This window comes from Protopterus annectens, chromosome 9.part0 (assembly GCF_019279795.1).
Source record: "Protopterus annectens isolate FY-2018-M chromosome 9.part0, PAN1.0, whole genome shotgun sequence".
Classification (NCBI taxonomy): Eukaryota; Metazoa; Chordata; order Ceratodontiformes; family Protopteridae; genus Protopterus; species Protopterus annectens.
Window position 1 is genome coordinate 1,782,273,401 of NC_056743.1, and position 19,601 is coordinate 1,782,293,001.

A 19,601-nucleotide genomic window follows, 5' to 3' on the forward strand; every position below is an offset into this window, starting at 1 on the left:
AGGGCTGCCTATGTTGGATGCACATAGTACACTTCCTCTACATGATTGAGCACAGGTAGTGTCATATTTGGCATCCCTTTTACTGTATGTGCGAGTCATTTTGTTTCCTGTTTTAAGTAATCTGATTGGCCTGGTGTTTTTGTTGTATGTGGCAGATAGACACTTAAATTACCCAAGATGCATAAGTTACATGTTTTTTTCATTGGTTAATTTGTTTCTTGAGTGATACTTACATACACAGAAAATATCTGTGGCTTTTCTGACAAGACTCAAGGCCTGCAAAAACTTCAAGCACTGTTGGTGACTCTCTGCTGGTTATTTTTCCCATCCACCCTCTCATTTCTTGATCTGCTTTTTAAACTTAGTGATTTTAAGCTGCTCACCCTTACTGTAAATTGAGCTTTATAACCTACTCCCTTTCTACATTGCTATTTATGAATTATTTGTTTTTCTGTGTGCTTATTTTGAAAAAAAAAGTGCATTTTGCCTCTCATTGTCTGTTCTACTGATTTACTTGCTCTGAATTTATTATCTAGCTAGTTGTTGGCTAAAGTAGTGTAGATTACACTCTAGCAAGCTCTTTTCTGTGTTTTTGCATCAAAAGGACAGATGGTTTTCTATCTAGTAGCAGTGGCAAGCCAGCACATAAAAATCTACTGCCAATCATTAGCGGACCGGAGTTCCACTGTGGCAACCCCTAACCGGGAAAAGCCGAAGGACACAACAGCAGTGGGTAGTAGCTTGTCTGTATAGGTTGGGGAAATGCACTAGAGATTCCTGCATGTAGTTGTTTTATTGGCTGGAAGGTTTATTAATCAGTTTAACTTGTTTTTAGTGCTTTATAAATTCTATACAACTGAGTGGCTCTTGGCTCATTCCTACAAAGCAAAATGCTTTTATTGAATAATCACACTTTTATAAACTGTTTAAAGTGCACTGCTGTTATTCTGATTACTTATTGCCTTTCCGTAACTTTAAGTTTGTTTACTATTACATTTCACTCTGGACTCTCTTTTACTGTGCTTTTTCTTTAGAAGGACTGGGATGATTCATGTAGTGGCGGTAGGTGATTATCTGAGCTGGAAAGCACACAAAGTGGCTCTAAGTGTAGTTGTTTTATTGACCAGGTGGCGGAGTCGTCAGTTTTCTGTATTTCCAGTGCTGGTATAAATTTGATACATTTCCATGGAACTGCTCTCTGTCTTAGTGCCCTGTACAGATGGAAACATCTGGAAACATTGATTATTTCATTATACTATGAAAGTTTAATGTGCTGTTTATTGTTTTTACACTTCTGTAAAGTCTAGAGTTGCATTTTCAAACTGTTTTAAGAGCTACTGTTTTGCACTGGAATACATTGCATCTAATGTTTTTTAGTTAGTATCAGGCATCTGTTTGAGGTTCTTTAACACATGGGCTACAATTCAGTTATTTTGCATTAAGAGGGTCAAAGTCTGCACTATTGTGGCAGGAGAGGGTTGATTTCACATATCTGAGCTAGGGCTTGCTGGTAGAAAGCTCATTGTGTCCTTACCTGATTGTACTTAGGGCATTGTTAGAGTAAAACTTGCTTTTTTTCTGATCATGTTGCACATTTGTGAGAAGTTTCTCCTTGTGCAGTGATAGTTATTGGTGCCTTGCATACATGCTGTCACCAGAAGATGAAATTTCCCTATAAAAAACACCTCAGGACTTTACCTCAGCCCCGTATCACTCACAGGGCAACTAGTTTGTGTGATGAGCAGCATTTACTCATTTTGTTAGGACTATATAGATCTACCATACCTTATTATAGCACCCAGGACTATTGCTGCTCAGAGAGTATGCAATTTGGGCATTGAGCAGAATTGCTGGTTAGGTTTGCTGCAGATTACACCAGTAAGCAACTTTCCCTCATCCAGTTACAAGCACCCTCAACTTCTGTCCCTTGCAAGTACACATTAGAACTTGCAACCATGGATGGGCACCTTCCTGCTATCTCTGCGTGCATCTTCGTGGACACAGGCATCCTGAGGCAATGCAACAATTGCCTTATGTACACTGATAACAACTTAATCATCAAACAGACAAATACAGTATGTGAGAGATGTATTTACACATTGAACAAAAAACACTAAACCACTAAATATTTTTTTTTATTTGTAAACAAAGATAAAAACAAAAAAAAATCACACCATGAGCTGTAGCATTAACGGGACTAAGTTTTAATCCAAAAATTACAAACAAAAGATTAAGCGCTTTCACCCTTCTGCCTTTTAGGGCATCATCAGAGTAAATGCCTTTGAAATCAACACAATTAAGGAATATAAAATCAACACAGGACCTAATTAAACAATAACTATGCAAATCCAACCTCAAAAAATTAACACTTAGTACAAGCAATAAAAATATCTTGTAAACCACACAGTATATGCTTTAGTAGCTTCTATACTTCATATTAAATTAAAACAATATTTAAAATGTTATCAAATAAATCTTAAATAAATCTTAAAAAACTTTGTCAATGACAATAATAATTGAAACTGTAAAAACAGTATAATTAAAACAAGATAAAATGTTCTTCTGTAAATAGACCTAAATGGCAAATACAACTATTAGGCCTGCATTGCTCTTAGTTTTAATATTTCAGGAAAAGAACAGTGGCCATTAATACCTGCATGCTGCTTAGCATTTAGTCTCAGTTGCCATATTGTTTCCCTTGCTTCCAATAAAGTTTTAAAGTCCCCTCCTCTCTCATTGTCACTTACTTTGTCAATAATGAAAAACAAAAACCTTTTAAAATTATTATAATTTAAACTATGCATATAAAGAGCATTACTAGCCAATCTGTTGGTCCTTTGCCATAAACAAACTTTACAACAAAAGGAAGAAACTGTTGCAGAAAAGAGGGAAATGCCAGGATGCAAAAAACTCCATTACCAGCCTCAGTAAGAAGCTGAGATCCCTCATAAAATCCTCCAAAGCTAGTTACGGAAATAAAATTGCCAAAGATTCCAAAGACAACCACAAGGCATTCTATAGCTATGTCAAGAATCTAAATGGCAATGCTCAGATCTGCTCTGAGCTACAACAAAATGCATTAAATAAACTGATCCCAAGGATATTGACAATATCCTCGCAGATCGATTCAGTGCAAACTTCACCCCCCTCTCACCCACTAAAGGGCCAATCTCAATGCTGAAAGATTGCCAAATTCTGGTAATAAAGGTCACACAGGTAAAAAATGCACTCTCCAAAGCTAAGAATACAGCATCCATGGGACCAGATGACATCCCAGGCTGTGTACTACATGAACTACAAAATGAACTGGCACCTCACCTAAGTGTCATGTTTAATCATAGCCTCACCTCAGGCTTCATGCCTACTGAGTGCCGCACAGCTACAGTTATCCCACTCCACAAGGGGGGATCCACCTTGGATCCCAGGAAATACTGCCCAATCAGTCTGACTAGCCTGATCTGCAAGGCCATGGAACTTATAAACAAAGACACTGGCAACCTTCAAACACTGGACCCCATGCAGTTTGGGTTCGTGAAGAGCCAATCTTGTCTCCTGAACCTGATTGACTTCTTTGAATCAGTCTCCAGAGCCATGGACAAGGGTAAGGTGGTCCACACAGCCTATCTGAACCTCACCAAGGCCTTCAACACCACCCACAACTCTTGAATCATAGATAAACTTACTAAGCTGGGCATTAATTCCTACATCACTTGATGGGTTGCCCACTGGCTTACTGACAGAACCCAGACTGTAAAAGTACCCGACTCCAAATTCAGCTCCAGACAAGTGACAAGTGGAGTACCTCATGGTTCAGTCCTGGGACCGCTCTTGTTTGGCATCAACTTCTCTGAAGCACAGGCCAACATTAAGGGATTCTGGCTAACAAAGTTCGCAGATGACTGCAAACTGGGAGCCATTATTGAATCCCCAAATGATGTGCATATTCTACAAAATGGCCTTACAGAAACAGATGCTTGGTACCAGAGCCATGTGCTCAAGCTCAATGCCAAGAAATGTATAGTTATCCCCTTTGGGAAAAAACATGTACCCATGAATTACCTCATAGGTGGCAGTACACTAAACACCGAAAGTGTGATAAGAGACTTAGGTACACAGGTGGACAGTGGTCTCACCTTCGATAACCACATCACCACAACAGTCAGGAAATCCTTCTATGTGGCACACCTCATCACTAAGGGCTTTTCCTCTAGAAAAAAGGAGGTCATAGTCGCACTGTACTCATCCCTCATTACACCCATTATAGAATACAACACCCCGTTTGGTATGTACCTCTCAAGACATCTGCAACAACTGGAAAGGCCACAGAAATACCTCACTAAAAGAATCACAGGCCTAAAGCCGATGCCCTATGCTGACCATCTAAAAAAACTCCACCTATACTCTGTCACATATTGTCTACTCAGAGGTGATCTCTGCTTAACATACAAGGCCATGTCAAACCCAGAGCTGTTGGACATGCTACACTTAAAGAAATCCCAATCCCTCAGAGACACATGCTCCAGGGATCTAAACCTTGTCATCACAATTAACAAAACATGCTGGAGAGATAAGTTTCTGACCCAGAGACTCCCCAGACTCTGGAATAGACTGCCCATACATGTCAAGCAGTGCACCTCTTTGGCCCTCTTCAAAAGGAACCATGGTAATTGGATGGAAGATAGGAAATTCACCCTGGGGATCACATCAGTTGCCCTGCTAGACAGGGGTCCAGGGAAGTAAATACTGTGGGAAGTGATAGCCAGGGAATTGTTATGGCTAGGCGTGTATAGGCACTAGTGCCGATAGCCAAGTACCAACCTATGAATTAGTTTTTTTGTTTTTTATATTCCTAATATGTTCTGCGATCTGAATTCTAGGTTTATGTATGGTTTTGCCCACATAGAAAGCTGGGCATCCCATACATATTGCAGCATAAATAACCATTTTGTATTACAATTACAGCATCCAGGATATTGAATGGTTTTATTGTACAGAGATACAAACGTATGGACCATCATTTATAAATTTGCAGTGTTTGCACATACCACACTTACTCTTACTTGATTTGTGCACAGTGGGCGTAATAGCTTTATATCTTTCTAATTGTACTTTTAAATTGGTGTAATAGCTTTATGTCTTTCTAATAGTACTTTTAAATTATCACCCTTACTATAGGTCACCTGCGGCCTTCTTCCTAGTTTTACCTTTAATTCAGATGATATGACTAGGTCGCCGCAGGTATTTAATATAGCAACTATAGCTGGTGCGTCATGATTGTACTGAACTACCATCACAACATTCTTGCAACAGTTGTGTGTGGCATTGGTTTCAGGGACAACACTCAATCTTATAATGGAGGAATAACTGGTGTCTCTCTTCTTTATAACCTCATTTCTATTTTCACCAGTAATTTCATTGCGTACCCCCTATCTTTAAACATACAAATGAGTGTTGCCATCTCAATAGCAAACCTCTCATCATCACTTGCAAGTCTCAAAATCTTAACCTTTTGACCCTTCACCGCAGTCTTCTTCTGTTGAACTGGATGACAACTATCATAGTAAAGCAAAGCATTAGAATGTCTTTTTCCTAAAAATGTTGGAAGGTAACTTCCCATTCCCCATCTGCTTCCATAAAAGACTATCCAAAAATTCAATTTCTTGTGAATGTGACCTATAAGTGAATTTCAAGATTGAAACCGGCAATGTTTTCTGGTTCTCCTCGCCATAACACTAAAATGTCATCAAGAAAACGTAGCAATACTATAATGTCGGACATATAGCACACGCACATACTTGCGTATAATATTGCTAAAATAACTAAAATATCTCTACTAGATGAATTTTTATATATGTAAATAAATGCATATGTGAATCTAGCTATCATGCTACCTATAACAAAGCTGACATTAAACACAGTGTATGCCCTATGAACATAGTTATACCTAGATAGCAAACATGGCTTTCAGTCTCAAAATAGGACTGATAGAAACCACACCATTTACTCCTGGATAACTTGTTGCATTGGTTCACAGTTGACATTTGAGTTCTTTAAATTCCAAAGAATCATCTATAGGAACCCCTCTTTCACCCGTATCAACATGATCTATAATATATTTAAAATGATGGTCTGCAAGTTGGATTATATGTTCAGCTAAGGCGTTCTTGGAGTCTTTTTTACTGATTTCATACTGATGTTGATATATTCTGTTTTTTATTTTTTGTCTCACCTATGTAAAAACATGAGCATTTTTGACAAATACCCAAATAAATAACCAGGTTGCTGTTATAGTTATATCTCTTTGTCAGCCTTATTGTACCAAAATGGGCTAAATGGATTTCATTCTGCTCTTATGGGCAGTGCCCACATTTACTCATTTTTCCACATAATCAGTCATACTTAGGTTTTTCTAACATAATTTTCATACTTGCATGTTTTTTATAGTGTATTGTGTAGCTTAGCAGTGGGAAAGTATGTAATGTATATGAAAATGCAAGTGATACAAACTGCCAATGTAATATATCTTAAGTGCTGGTTTCAAACCGAGGCAAGTTTTATCACATGGGTTTTTGTGCATATATAAATGAGTTGGCCACTATGGTTCAAGTTTTCAAGGTTTTATTCTGAGGAAGTTTGTATTTTATAAATGAAAGCGCTAAATAACTACTTGGAAGTGGATCAGTTTGCCTTTTGCTTTTATTTGTCTTATTTCTACAGTTTGTGGGTGTCATGGAAGTTTTAAGGGATATAAAAAACAAAAAAAACTACTAACTATGAGCAATGCAAATGTGTATTTTCAGGCTACTTCCTGTCTGGATTTTGTGGTTTTCCCCCTTGTCTCCATGGATATTTTCTGGATATTCTTGTATACTATTTCTTCAAAAAAAAAAAAAAAAAAAAACGATAGCCCCTCAACTGCACTACCTTGTCCAATATACTATTGCTTTTACCCGTGTTCTTATGGTCTAAATTGTGGCTGTGAAGTGGCCAAGAAAAGTTGTTTCCAATTGGCCAGATAAATGACAAACAAGTAAATTAATAAATCACTAAATGGCAAGAAGCTGGCGCACAATGAATGTTTTCTTTTTGACCTCAGGTGGTATTCTCATTGTTCATCTATTAAGAAAAAATGGTCTTATGTTAGACCCTGTACTGAGTAATGAAAACTAGTCTAGTCCAGATACAGATTTGCTGTATCCAGGACTGTTTGTAAGCTTATGAGTGGTGCCAAAGTTTGCTCTTCAATTCTTTCCCTTAGATCTACTAGTTCTCTCATCTCCTGCACTTTTACTAGTTTATTAGTCTAGCACTTTACCAGACTTCTTGTAGCAATTATTGTAGTACACAAAAGTGCTACCATCACTAAACGTTCCACAAGGAAACAGCTCCAATACTTATTATTAATTCCCACCCCTCCAGGCGTCTTTAAAGGTCAGTTCCCAGTGCTTTCTCCTATTAACCTGGTGAACCTGGGCATCCTGACGCAATGTAGCAACTGCCTCATGTACACTGACAACCATCTCCTCTTACCTCCCAACACTCAGACTTGTGAGAGATGCACTTATATAGCCAAACTGGAAACCATGCACTCTCCAAGACCAGAATAGCTGGTCAAGAGGAGAAGGTCAACACTTGCACCACACCACATGGAACACATAGCCTTCCAGAACACACACCAGCAATGCCTTCAAATTAAAACACAAACTGCACACCCACCTTTCCAGAGGTTCTCAATAAAAATTTATCCAAACAGCAGAGACCTCCAAGGCAGAAATACACTCGACCACCACAACACAGCACTAATCATGAGACATATAACTTTCCTAAACAGTGGGCCACTCGACCAAAGCCCCTGAGGCAAAACAGCAAGCCCAGCACACTAGTAATAGGTGACTCGATAGTGAGTAGTTAAAATACTAAAACGTACCAAACCAAACACAGGTCCATAAAACACCACAGTTTAATAAATGCAAGTAAATGCAAGTAAAAGTACTTTCACAGAGAAATCTGTTTCATCAGGCAAAAAACATTTCAGCTGAATTCTAGAGAAGCTTTTATACTCGATAGTGAAGCACACTAATGTCCCACTCACTAGGCTGAATAAGGAGAAAGTAACAGTCAGATGCCTGTCAGGTGCCAGGATCCACCACATAATGCACGCTCTCAGGTCCCTCAACAACAGGTAGAAATATGACTTTGTCATTGTACATGTGGGTGTGAATGACCTGAAACATACCTCCCTTGACTACATGAAAAGAGACATGGAGGAGCTCTTGGATTACGTAGCCCAGGTGGGTATGACCCAGGCCCTGAGCAGCATCCTACCATCAACCAGAATAATACCACAGTACAAGCAAAAAATGATTGATTTCTACAATTGGCTAAGTTTCTGGTGTCATTCTAAAGGGATCCAGTATCTGTCTGCCTGGGATGACATGACTGACAGACCTCAATGCTTTGCCAGAGATGGCCTGCATCTGTCACCCCTGGGCTTTTAGATACGGGCTAAGGCTCTTGCCAGCCCTAGTGTGCCTTTTTTAGGTGGTGTTCCAAAGACCAAATTACCACCATAACAGCTACAAACAAATGCAATCTGAGAGTAATGCTGCTCAACGCTAGAAGTCTAAATCTCAAAATCCACTCGCTTGAGATACTCCTTAAAATGGACAACATCGACATTTGTGCCGTAACAGAGACCTGGTTCAAGGCAGCAGAAAGCACCACTGCACTACCAGGCTATAACTTATTCCACACCTTTCGGCCCCAGAACTTGGACCAAAGCTCCAAAGGCAGTGGTGTTTCCATATTCATAAAGGATGTGCATAACTCCAGACTGGTAGCCCAACATAATGCAGCTGAGGTACTTCAGGTGCAGCTAACATTGGGTAAGACAGCGATTCAGCTCATAACCTGCTATAGATCCACAACCATGTCTCAAGACTCACACTCCACATTCCTAAGAACCCTGGAGAATATTAGGGTCCAACCTAACACTCTCATACTGGGCAACTTCAACTACCCCTTCATTAACTGAGAAAACTACTCATGTACCAATACACTTGCCCAACATTTCCTGCAATTCATTAATTCCAATGCCCTAGACCAGCTATTTCTTACCCCCACTAGAGGTAGCAACATCCTTGACCTGGTCATTACTAACATGGGCAACCATTGACAGAGTAGCTGATGCTTGGAACAGACTATCAAATTACATTAAAGCAAGTACTAGTTTAGATATTTTTAAGAACAGACTGGACATTTATTATGGGAACAAGTGTTTTGGCATATTGGCAAGCTAGAAGGGCTTTAATGCCCGTACTTGAAACATTTGTATGTATGTATGTATTGCTGTCCACCAATAGTCATCTCCTCCCTGGTTAGATCCAACCACAAACTAATCACCTTGGAAATCCACACCCCTCACACCCCCCACCCCCTGCAAAGGTAACCACCATGAAAAATTTCTCCAAAGCTAACTTTGGGCTCCTAAAAACAGAGATGGCTAATTTCACAGCACCCATGCAAATGGAGATCAGTTGCATGACCGCTGAATCATAAACCAATGCACTGTATGAACACATACACAAATGCATGGATCTCGCCATACCTAATAGAACCAAGACACTCTCCTCCAAAAAAAGGAAGCCAATCTGGTGGTTCCCTGCCATAAACAAACTCTACAACAGAAGGAGAAAACTGATGCAGAATAAGGTGAAGTCCCAAGACTGGAAAAACTCCCTTATCAGCCCAACAAAAAGTTGAGATCCCTCATCAAATCCTCTAAAGCTAGCTATGAAAACAGAATTGCAGCAGATAGTAAAGACAACCACAAAGCCTTCTATAGTTATGTAAAGAATCTCCACGACAATACTCAGATTTGCTTTGAGCTACTGCAGAATGGTACGTCCTATACTGAGCCAACAGATATTGCCAATACACTGGACAGATTCAGTGCCAACTTTACCCCTCCCCCCAAGGGACAAGTCACAATACCAGTAGATTGCCAGTCACCCAGTATTACTACTACATAGCTTACAACCGGACTGTCCAAGGCCAAGAATACAGCTTCTATGGGACCTGACAATAACCCTGGCTGTATTCTACATGAACTACAGAGTGAACTGGCACCTCACCTGTGTGCCCTGTACAATCACAGCCTCACCTCAGGTTTGTCCCTACTGAATGGTGCACTGCTATAATCATCCCTCTCCACAAAGGAGGAGTGACTACAGACCCTGGGAACTATTGTCCCATTATCCTGAGGACCTAATAAACAAGGATATAGGTAATCTCCAAACTCTGAATCCCACACAGTTTGATTTTGTGAAAGGTAGATCATGCCTGCTCAACTTGGTCAACTTCTTTGAGTCAGTCACCAGAGCTGCGGATAAAGGCAAGGTGGTTCATACAGCCTACCTTGATATGGCCAAGGCCTTTGATACCACCCCCCCCCCCCCCAGGAATCAGAAAAACTCACTAAGGTAGGCATCAACCCCTGTATCACTAGGTGGGTTGCAAACTGGCTCACAGGTAAAACCCACAGTGTGAAAGTAGCTGAGTCCAAGTCAGACTGCTGACCAGTTATGAGTGGAGTCCCACAGGGTTTGGTCCTGGGTCCTCTCCTGTTTGGTATTTACTTCTCTGAAGTTCAGGCCAACATGAAGGGACTCTGGCTGACAAATTTCACAGATGACTGCAAGTTGGGAGCTATTATTAACTCCCTGAGTAATGTTGACTTCCTACAGAAAGGTCTCATTGAGACCAACGACTGGTGTCAGAACCATGGCTTTAAGCTCAATGCCAAAAATGCATTGTCATCCCCTTTGGAAAAAACCTGGTTCCCATGAATCACCACATAGATGGTAGTCCACTGAACACATATGGCATTATAAGAGGTCTGGGAACACAGGCTGACAGCAACCTCTCTTTTGACCACCACATTGCCACTGTGGTCAGAAAGTTCTTCTATGTGGCACATCTCATTATTAAGAGTTTTGAATCCAGGAAGAAAGAGGTCATTGTCTCCCTCTACTCTTCCCTCATTAGGCCAATCATTGAGTACAATGACCCATTTGGCATGTACCTCACTAAACACCTGCAACAACTGGAAATGCCACAAAAGTACCTCACAAAGAGGATCCTAGGCCTTAAACATTTGTCCTATATGGACAGACTAAAAAACCTCCAGCTATTCTCTGTCTCATATCGCCTACTTAGAGGCGATCTGTGCTTGACTTACAAAGCCATGTCTGACCCAGCTCTGTTAGAAATGCTTCATCTAAAGAAATCCCAATCCCTCCGGAGACATCAACCGCATTACCACAATCAACAGAACATGCTGGAGGGACAGGTTCATAACCCAAAGACTGCCCATGCTATGGAACAGACTTCCCATACATGTCAAGCAGAGAACCTCACTGGCCCTCTTAAAAATCTTGATGAGTGGATGGGAAATAGAAAATTCACCTCAGGGATCACTCCAATGGCTTTACTCGACACATGCACTGGGAACTAAGGTTGGGTGGCACGATGCCAGGGTAATCCTATGGGCTAGGCTTGTAAAGACTCCAGGGCCATTAGCCTAGTACACACCTATGAACCTATGAGCAGTGTAAAAATATCTTTTAATGGCACTTTAATGGCACTCTGAATAACACCAAGAACAAATGTGAATTAATTTAGGCAAAGCACCCTGCACACAATCACTGCCAAATGAAGTAATTTAAGACAATGTTTCCCCCACACCACCATCACCATAAAAGAAGTAATTTAGGATGAAGTTCCCTCCACACCACCACCATCAAACATGAAGTAATTTATCATGCATGTAAGTTTTCATATTAAACAGAAAGCTATGCTCCTGCATCATACTCTCAATGCCTGCTCTCTGATGCCCTACAAAAGTGAAGAATAATCCAAGCACTGTCTTGCTTTAGTGAGAGAGAAATAAGGGGTGAATGTTACTATTGTTATGCACAACCACGGCAATGTTTTTTGAAGATTACCTGAGAGAACTCCCTTGTATAAAACATGGACTGTGGACCATTCTCAGTATGTTTAAGTATGGCTCTGAATAAGCAGCTCCACTATAAATGATATTCATTGCATTTTCATAATGGAGGCATCACCTAAACATAACACACCTACAGCCAGGACCTTAACCTTTCAAACATACCTCTACAATTCCCTTTATCCTTCTCCCTATATTCTATTCTTCTCCCTCATTCCCTTCAGCTTCCCATTTTACTTTTACCTACATACTAATTTGTATGTTGTATATAACCATGGTGTTGATGTACTAACCACTGCTGTTAACAACTAAGGCATTTTATCTTACAAACCACCATGACTGTTTACACATTGCTTATTTGTTAAGTTCTGTACTCTACCTGGCATGTATAAGCTCATGATTATGACTGGGCGAGTTTATATTTGTAATCCCAGGCTAAACCTGGTAATGTTACTTCTGAATGGGTTCTACTCTGCTGAGCAAATAAATAAATACATTGAAGTTAAGTTCCTTAAATGCTGAAAACAACTGGCAAAGTGCAGAGCAGATTCATTTAACAATGTAAGTTACCCTTACACTGTTAAGTTTTGGGGTGATTTGTGGTTTACTCGAGATCAGCAGAAAGTGTGTAAAGCATGTTCTAGTTGGTAGATTTAAAGTTATGCGGGGTAAAGGGGACAAATACTCCTATGGGTGGTGTGTAGGGCCTTGCTTGTCTTCAAAAACAATCTGCCATATTCAATAAAGCATACACAGTCCATTTACACAGTGTGTGCATCATTTTGGATTCAATACGCATCTCTACATGGTATGTAGAGCATTGCACATCAATGCAAACAAGGTAAATACTGTGGCATGTAAATTACAGCATAAACAACTGAATTGTATGCTAATCAGCCAATCCAAGATGGAGAGATATCCAGCAAGCTACATAGCAACCATGTAGACTCAGTGCTGGTTTTCCCTGTGAATTCTAAAACATACTGGAATACAGCCACAGAAAGAAGTCTACAAAAAACAATGTTAGGGGCTGCTGGTACTTTAATTCATGTGTATGTGCAACAGGCTGAAGATTATGTGCTGCTGCTGCTAAAAGGCCAAGGCCAAGAAGGTGTAAAGTTATCAGACCCCGGGTAACTTATCACAATGTGGAAATCATACAGTGCTACAGGGTGGACTGAGACGCACTACAGGAACTCTGCAACCTTTGTCATCCTCAACTCAGAGCTAGGGCAAACTGAAGAGAACCCATCGCAGTGGAGACAAGAGTATGTGTAGCACTTAGAATTTTAGCTACAGGTACCTTTCAGAGACCAACAGGGGACATGGTGGGTGTCTCACAGACATCAGGATCCACGATCCTTGATCAATTCCTGAATGCTATGCTCCAACATGCAATTGACCACATATATTTCCCCATACTCCTAAGGAGAGGGCCAGAAGCATGAGGAGTTCTACCTTGTAGCACACTATCCTGAAGTACTGGGTGCCATAGACTGCACACATGTAGAAATTAATGCACCACCTGGGAAACAGGAAAGGCTCTACAGTAATAGAAAGGGCTTCCACTCTATTAACTGCCAAGTTGTGTGTAATGCCAAGGGAATAATCTTGAATGTGTGTGCTGACAACCCAGGCAGTTACCATGACTCACATAACTGGCCGCCTCACAGCTGTATCAGATGTTCACTAGGGGGGATATCCCACAGGATCATCTATTGAGGGATCCAGGTTATGCACTGGAACTGTGGCTGCTGACATCCACCAGAAATGCACACACACTTGCTGAAGAATACCATAATGAGGCAAAAACTCAAACCAGAAATATCATTGAGTATGTATCTGGGCTGCTGAAATCATGGTTCCAGTGCCTAGCTACATCTGGGGAAGCCCTGCAATACAAATCACATACCTGTATAGAAATATTCACAGTATGCACCATGCTGCACAACATCATTCTGAGAAAACAGCTTCAGCAGGATATAAAAGGGGAAGGGGCACACATCTCACCACCAATGGCATGGCAAGGTCACCACAGCCGCACACAGCTGAGGAGTCAAAGGGGGAAGCAGCAGCTGCTGTGGGTATAAACAGACATAGGCATGCTACTATGCCCTCTCATTAGCTAAGAGACAATGCATAGCACACTCACTCATCACCTAAGGGACTAAAATATTTTTCCAACTCGCATACATATAGTAACATTTATGCCAGGCAATGATCACAACCTTTTCATACCCATGTAATGGCTGTGTACTGCTTGCATCAAACAGAATAAGCCATGAGTTAAAATGTTGTGAGGTAAGTGTTGAACCTGGAGTGTATTGTGTAATAATATGAATGACTGGCACATCCTTGCTTGTTACTTGTCATGTGACAGCAGAGACTTGTTTGACTTATATATTTCCACTATTAAGTAGTAGGCCTCAGGCATCAAAGATTCACACAGTCATACCTCTCAAAAGTAATGATGGCAACTGCATGCCCTCAATATAGAACCATACATTTGTACTGGAAAATCATTAAAGAGAGGTTAGAAAGTAATGATATACATTGCAGTTTCAGACCTTACAACCCTCACAAGATCATTAACAATAAAGATGGAAACATTTTGATGCTATCAACTGTCTAGCTTTCTAAGACCAATATAAGTCAAAGGTACAATTACCAATTCGACATCACAAATGCAGATATACTGAGCACTTAGTCAGCTCTGCACCCTGAGCATCAAACACAAAGCTTATGTTTCTCTGAATCCAAAAGATAGAAAACAGGGATATGGCATAGCTGTCATCACTTGCACTGTGTGTTGTATGTGTGTGGGAATGGCAATGGGGGTTTATCAAGCCTAGACTGACACAAGAAGTAGGTGAGTGTGTGTGAGTAAGAAAGAAAAGCAGGCAGACAGTCAGATAATACCTACATGACTATAGTACAATATATGCTAGCAAAATAACAGTGGTGCCACTATTAGACAGTACAGCAATACACACAAAGTCCTGTCATCAACATCACACATTAAAATATTTCTATGAACTGCTCATCAGTACTGACATAAAACTGTTTGGCTTACCATGTGCAGATGATGGTATGCTCCCTGTCCCAGATGATCCTGGAAGAAGTTAAGCAAAAGGTAAAGACAACATCATCACAATTAACAGTAACGAGGTGGGTAAAACATTCTGTCCTTTATATGTCCAGTAACTATACTTTCAACAAGAACTTGGATGGCAAGCCCAACCTAAGCTCCGTGTGTAATCAATCAGAATGTGTTGGTAACTGTAGCAGCCTTCAACCCCCCCCCCAACCAATTTCTTGTTAAACAGAAATAATGTAAAGATGTAAATATTTTACTATACAACAGCATTTAACAATTGAGATGCAAATACTTACCTGGAAGCTCCTCCTGGGAAATACTTGCTGTCCCTGAAACAGTAGCATCAAGGTCAAGGGCATGCTGTTTTGTACTTTTCTAGGAGCTGTCTGAATCCCTGACAGTGGACAGGAACTCAACATTTGCTGTTAGTGGTGGCTCTGCAACAGCTCCCCCAGTACCCACCCAATCACAGGCCACTGAAGCTGTTCTCCTCTGTGCAGATGAGATAATGTCAGTGGCCCCACCTAATCATGTCTCCCGTTGTGTACACCTACTGCATTGACATCTGCAACTATCTGCTGCCAAATTTAAATTCTGCCTGAAATATCTACATCTCCCCTCTCAAGTAGAAAGGCACCATGTCACCTAAAAGCTTCCACAATGACCTGATGTTTAGGATCACTGAAGTGTTTTTTGGGGGGATTTTAATTCCTGGGTGCCATAGTCCTAGGTGTCCTAAAACACAACAGAAGGATAATACACATACGTACCACATAAATACAAAACAACTGTTCCCAGATAAAATAGAAAAGGTAGAATTTCAGTATTACCCACTGGAGAAACATAAAACCATCTAGAAATTTGAAATATGAACAACAGGATGGATGCACTATATAGCTAAAAAATGCAAGCATACATTCTCAAGTTCATAATCTTCTGTGGAGATATATCCCAAAGTAATAGTTTCTTTCTGTGTTTTTCACATAAACAAGTCTCCTCACCTTCAGGTTCCCTAGCTACAAGGTTGACTTTTTATGGTGTAGATTCAGGGCTGTCAGCACAGTGAATATGCAAATGAGGTGTGGACTTGGTGAATCCCAAATACTTAGCTCCATGTAGGAGATATAAATGTAGTGCAGGCACTCCCTCAATGTTTATTGCGAATGCATTGCAACTGTGAATGATACTGGTAAGGAAAATGAAAACACAACAGCAATGCAAATGCAGACTGCCCTACCTCCAGTGGGTGTATCAGGTTAGACTTACAAAGTGTATAGAAGTCATTTTATCAAGGTTGGAAATGTAAGTAGTACACAATTCACAGGTTCTTTTCATTAACATCCAACCTCCCCTTCATTTGTTGACAACTGTATATTATTGCCATGTAATATTCTCACACATTTTAAGGACAAGGCTACAGAATGCCTTACAGACTGTATGTCTCATATTACTGGTCAGATAAGACAAGAATGTGCAACATACACAGAGTGGTAAGTCAGAGCAGCATTTTTGCAAGCAATACTCATAAATGGTTGTGTGATCACTACATCTGAAATGAATGCATGTACAAATAAGTGTTGTATGGTTTGTGAGTACTGTGGATGATGTTGCAGTTAGTGTGTGCAGAATGATTTCAGTTCCTTGCTGCAAAGCTATTTGTGTGGTAAAGAGGGATAAGGCACCCTTGCTGTGTACTGAAGGTTTATTGTTGTGACAGTTCAAGTCCAGACCTATGTGGAAAAATGTCATGTGTGCTAGCAAACATTTTGTAGTGTTAATTTCCTAGATTGTTTTCTTTTTCATTTTAACTACTTTTTCATTTTATTTAATTTTGTTTTTAATGTCAGTAGTCATTCGTCCTGTCAGGATAAAAGAGATGAACATGCATCGGTTTTGTTCAAGCAGCTTTATTATATACAAACATATCAGGATTGAGGCAAATAACTTTAACTTAGATAAACGTATAAGCAGACTGACTATTTCTCTCATACATGTTCACTCTCTGGCTGCACTCTCAAAATACCACTGAAGCTAGCACATGCAAGCTATTTATATGCAGGTGCTGACCTTGTAAATGCTTCTTAAAGGTACAACACACATACATATTCTACATCTTCCCTCTTTGAGAAATGAGTCATACTTCATTGATGACATTGATTGACCTGTAATAAATACAAGATACTTCTTTAACATGCAAATATGCAAAACTAGATACATATAGACAATTATGTCCAGGTTGCTGTGTATTTCACACTCTGTATGAATCGTGTGACATAGAATTGAGAATTAAGTTTAGCAACTGGGACTGTCTCGGCTGAATGTTCAACCTTGAGGACATCAGGAACATCATCAGAAATGGAAGTAGAAGTTAAGACACGTTATGCAATAGGAACACTGTCTGGATTGCTCTGATATCTAGAGTCTGTATAACAGGAACAATGCTGTGATATTGGTTCTGATACAGGAAGAAGATGTCTGGGATTTCTCCTGTACTCCACACCATAGGATCTCGGCTCGGCACATATACCTGTTACTTGACCAATCTGGTCAAAACCTTTCACCATTTGTATCCTCACTGTCTCTCCTTTTTTCAATGGATGAAGAAATCTGCTAATTTTATCATAACTGGACTTCTGGACAGAATGGGTTCTGAATGGTTGGGCTTTTATTGCTCTGTTGTTCTTAGCTTTTGGCCTCAACAAACTGAAACTGATAGACAAGGTTGTTCTGGTTTGCCTAGACAGAAATCTTTGAGCAAGAGAGCCAAGTACATCAGAATGGGGTATGTTTCTGAGATTAAGTAAGTTCAAAAAGACATCAGAATTGTCATGCTTTGACTTCTCTAGTAATTACTTTTCACTCTGTACTACATGTTTAGCTAGACCAGCTGACTGTGGGTATACAGGACTACTAGTAACATGTACAAAGTCCACTTATTTTGCAAATTTCTGAAACAATTGACTAGGAACTTGAGTACTATTACCAGAGATAAGCTTATGTGGACTGCCATGGACTGAGAAATGACATTTCAACTTAGTAATAATAGTAGTAGACATTAGGTTAGGCAACAAATCAATCTCAAATCAGTTCAAATAAGAGTCGATCAAGACTAAGCAATGCTGATTGTTCCACTCAAATATCTCAGTGGCTACTGTTGACCAAGGTAGTTCAGGAACTTGACTTAACTGAAGTGGCTCTTTTTGTAGATGCTATTATTATGCAGTGCTATATGTCTAGTCCTGTTACATACTGAACAAGATGAAAGCACTTTGTCAATGTCTTTTGCTAGAGAAGCCCAAAATACTAGTCCTCTCATCCTTCTTTTGGTATATTCAGGCCCTAGGTGACCATAATGCTAAATCTGGATATATTCATGTTGTAAGGAAGCAGGAACAACAACTTTAGGACCTTTGAAAATAATGTCATCTTCCATCAACATCTCATCTCTGTAAGGAAAATAACATTGAACTTAAGGTGGTACACTGGATTGCTTTGATCGCCATCCTACCTGGATATAGTGGTTGAGCTTTTGCAAAACAGAATCAGTCTTTGAATGATCTCTCAGTTCATCAAGTCTCATGGTCAAAAAATTATGCATTTCCATGACATTGAAGTCAAAATGTTTTGCATCAAGCAGTTCTGTTGTGTTTCTGGGAGATCAGGATAAGGTATCAGCCATATAAAGAAGTTTGCCTTTTGTACAGACCATTTTGAAGTTATACTTTTGTAATCTGAGCAGCATTCCTTGTAATCTTGCTGGTGCATAATGCATAGGCTTCTTTAAAACAGTAACTAAAGGTTGATGATCATTTTCAATCTGAATATCTCAACCATAAATATAATCACGAAACTTTGAACATGCAAACACAATAGACAAAAGTTCCTTTTCAATCTGAGCATATTGCATTTCAGTTTGGGAAAGAGTTCTAGATGCATAGGCTACTAGTCTGCCCTTTTGAAGAAGAACTGAACCAAAACCAAACTTTGATGCATCACAGGAAAGAGTGACTGGTTTATTGACATCATAGTACCTTAGTGTAGGTAGACTGGCAATTTTCTGCTTAAGATCATCAAATGCTCTCTGGTGCTGGTCTAGCCATGACCATGCAACATTTTTACACATTGGCTCTCTTAAAGGCACTGTCAGTTCATGGAAATCTGGTATAAACCTGCCCAAATAGTTAACCATACCAAGAAAATGCTGTAGAGCTTGAACATTATCAGGTGCTAGCATCTCAAGAATAGCTGCTTGCTTGGATGGGTCTGGTTGTAATTCAGTACTAGTAAACAAATGACCTACATATATGTCTTCTGGTAGTCTGAATTTGCATTTTAGAGGATTGAGCTTTAAGTTCACTTCATGTGTTCTGTCTAGAACTTTCCTGAGGTTTCTGTCATGCTCTTCTTCACCAATGTCTCTGACTAATAGATCATCTACTATTATGGCACAGGAATAACCTGAAAAAAACTGTTCCATTGCATGCTGGAAGACTT